A 4191-nucleotide genomic window follows, 5' to 3' on the forward strand; every position below is an offset into this window, starting at 1 on the left:
TTTCGGCTGTCGGGATTCCGGCGTCGGGATTCTGAACGCCGGGATCCCGACCGCCGGGATGGTAACTGCATCCCGAAGGAACTATGTAATATGGGGATTTATATCCTTGCACAATAACATGTACTGGATCCTATGTGTAATGCTGGCCACACATCAGACCAACTTCAACCATCCAACTAGTTGGTTGGATGGAATAAAAATCTGCCACTGGATAGGAGCAAATGTAATTTGTAATTAAGTCATTTGTTTCCCAAATCTGAAAATGGAAAACAACTGTCACTCAGACACGGTAATGTAGTTGGACCTATTTGATTTAAACTATTTCTGTGAAGGTTTTGGGCCATTCTCCTGAGTTTGTGAGCAAATTGCTTATTGCCAGATAGTACCAGATTTTCAGTCCAACCAACTAGTTGGATGGTTGGAGGAAAGTTGGTCTGATGTGTGGCCAGCATAAGGCTGTGAGATTTTGACTGATGAGGAGGTACACACTGTATAATGTTGGATATATGTATAATGTTGGCTATATATATATATATATATATATATATATATATATATATATATATATATATATACACATACACACACACACACACTATATATACCATATATACTCAAGTATAAGCCTACTTTTTCAGAACTTTTTTTTTTTTTTTTTTGCTTTTCAATAGTTTTTCAGAACATTTTTTATGCTGAAAAAGCCCCCTCGAGTGAGGCTCCCACTTGAGTCAATAGGTTTTCCCAGTTTTTTGTTGTAAAATTAGGTTCCTCTGCTTATATTCGGGTCGACTTATACTCGAGTATATACGGTATATATTTATATACACACACAGTATATGTATGTATATATGTATATACACACACACACATATACAATCACACACAAAAATAACCTGCAATGGTAAAGTACCTTAATTATATATATATATGCTACTCCGTCATCGCCTTTACATATAAATATATATATATATATATATACGTGTGGGGCGGACCGGCACTCGGTTCCTAAATGGGTATGCTGTGCTGCGGTGCCTTCCGATACATGGTATGCAGGAAAAAACAACAATGGCGGCACTCGTAGGCTTGGTGAAAAACTTATTTTATCAAATCATCAAGGGTGCAAAAAAGATACCGACGTTTCGGGGATCAACCCCGTTTTCAAGGTGCAGGAAAAAACAACAACGTTTTTTCCTATATATATATATATATATATATATATATATATATATATATATATATATATATATATATATATATATATATATATATATATATATATATATATATATATATGCATAGGCAATGACGGAGTAGCACTAAGAGACTTGATTAGCGGTGAAAGAAAAATGCTTTTCCAACATGTTTCGTGCCTCATCAGGGACGAGCCAAAAGGCTCGAAACATGTTGGAATAAAGCAACATTTTTCTTTCCCCGCTAATCAAGTCTCTGAGTGCTACTCCGTCATTGCCTATACATACAGCGATCCAAAAATATATCTGTGTGTGTGTATGCGTGTGTGTGTGTGTATGCGTGTGTGTGTGTATGCGTGTGTGTATATATAAATACACTCTGTAGTATTTGAAGAATATGCATGTGCAGTGTACAGTCTATAAAAAAAATTCTATATATAGCTACCAAGAAAAGTACATGAAACAAATAATATTGATTCTTGCTCTTGCCTTACTTTTTATAATTAACAATAATATTATTATTATTAATATTAATAATAATAATACATGAATATTCAAGAAAGCAGAATACACATTATTTGGATTCATGTAATTAATTCAATATGATAGGCACATTTATGACAATTTGGAAACCAATATTTTAACAGCTTCAGTGGTTGCAGGACAGTAGAGTAACGGCTAATGCAGCAATCATTTTTTTGGCTGTTTACAAAGATACAGTATGTACATGTTATCTAGATTCTAAGCAAATAGTTCAGCATAGAACAACTCAAACTGAGGCAGCTGTGTCATGCAGAAGGATTGTATATAATTCATGTATTAATGATAAACGTATCACTGAAGAAAATGGTGGAACTGAATGGTGTATGCTGTGTTGGTAAATATAATTATTTCACAATTACAATTATATAGCACCAGACATATTTCTGGTTTTGTGTTTCAGTTTTGGATTTGGATCTCCTCCATGTTTTGGATCTGGTTTGGTTTTGCCAAAACCACCCTTTTGGATATGTATTATTTTGTTTCAAAATAATTATAAAAAATCTACAACCTATTAACCCCATTAACATTCATTTTCACAAAATTTCAGTCTATTCTGAACACCACACAGCTCTCAATATTGTTTTTAGGCCAAAAGGTAGCAGAGTGAGTATGATAAGCAACAGAAGTTGGTGGCACAAGCACGTGGCACATCTAGGAGTGGCACTGCAGCGGCAGACAGGATGGCAGTTTTATAAACTATGCAAAAATATGCTACATAAGAGCATATAACGCAAAGAAAAGAGGCACAAGATGGAATTGTTCTACCACCCACCCTTATGTTATATAAACAAGACATGCACAGTTTAACAAACCAATCATTTCAGTGGCAGGGTCTTGAAATGATTGGTTTGTTTGGACCAGGGCAGGCAACAGGAGTGGTCAAGGTGGACACTTGTACAGGGCCTCAACCTTGTGAGGGGCCCCAAGACTCTGAGGGGCTCAGGGGCTGTAAGTATGGCTGTGGCAGTGCAGCCCTCGGTATGGTCACCTGTCTGGCTATCAGTGAACCATATGACGCACAATGCTGCGCCCTCCCATCTGCCCTGTACTATTATATTGCATAGTGATCACATTTTTTCTAATAATAAAACACATTCAATGTAATAAAAGTCTGGGCCCAAGAGATATCAGTGCACCGGGCCCCAAGATTTCTGTTTGGATCCCCACTAAAGAAGAGGTGCAAGATGAAATTGTCCCTGGGCCCTTCCACCCACACATGGTTTCAGCGGGATGCAGTTAAAATCTCGGCGGTCGGGATCCCGGCGTTCAGAATCCCGACGCCGGAATCCCGACCGCCGAAATGCCGACACATTCTCCCTCCTGGGGTGTCCACGACACCCCTGGAGGGAGAATAAATTAGTGTGCCGAGCGTAGCGAGGCACTGGGCCCGCTGCGTGGCGAGCGCAGCGAGCCCGCAAGGGGGGGGGGGCGATCCACGTCCCCCCCTTGTCGGCATTTCGGCTGTCGGGATTCCGGCGTCGGGATTCTGAACGCCGGGATCCCGACCGCCGGGATTCAATACTGAATCCGGTTTCAGCAACCACCCTCTTTTCGGCAATATGTGGGCACCTAAAAAATAAATATGGGCTTCCTTTATAGAACAAAGGCTGCAGAAACCATTTGATGGTTCTTCCATTAGGCAGCATGTGAGGGGATGTGTTTGCATACACATGCTAGAGAGGGGATTCGGATGGAGGGGGTCGGCAAAACGCACCTGTTCGCTAGGCTGCGAGTATATGCAGCCTCAGAGCTGGCCTTATTCAATTTGATGCCCTAGGCAAGATTTTTGTTGGCGCCCCGTAGCAGATGATACCACCACCACACCAAAAATAACATTGTGTCACATGACGTCAGCACCCCCCCCCCCCCCCCCCCCCGAATTTGGCCATCTTTGGCCAGGATAAAAATCGGTCTAGATCCAGTGGGGCCAACTTACTTTTTTTTACATTACAAGTTGGCTGCAATATCAAAAAGTTTATATGGAAAGTAGAGCTGGATCTGTACACTGTTCAAGGGATTTCCTTTGTGCTGAATTTACATGAAACTGAGCAGAAACCTGTTGTGTGACACGGAAATGATGATTCTACGATTGTCCCCTCTTTGTAATGTCACCTTTGTATGCCACTGTCATCACAGTACACTGATCAAGGGTGACAGGCAAACCGCTAAATAGCAGTCTTTCAAAGTATTGGTCATATTGCTGCTGCAATAATAATGATAAAACATTTTTATACTGTATATACTTTTTTTTTACTTTAATTGAATTGATTAATTTAGTTTATTTACTCACTGAATCTGAATCCCAAATAGGGGCTTAGGGTTCCCTCCTGCATGCCCAGTATTTGTCTACTAGCACGGTGGCTGATGGAATAGTGCCGCACGTGGGGGAAATAGGTGCGGTGTGCGATTATAGGCCCTTATTCAGATCTGATCACAGTACAAATTTGTTCTCAAAATG

This window comes from Crinia signifera, chromosome 2, assembly GCF_055691185.1.
Source record: "Crinia signifera chromosome 2, ASM5569118v1, whole genome shotgun sequence".
Taxonomy (NCBI): Eukaryota; Metazoa; Chordata; class Amphibia; order Anura; family Myobatrachidae; genus Crinia; species Crinia signifera.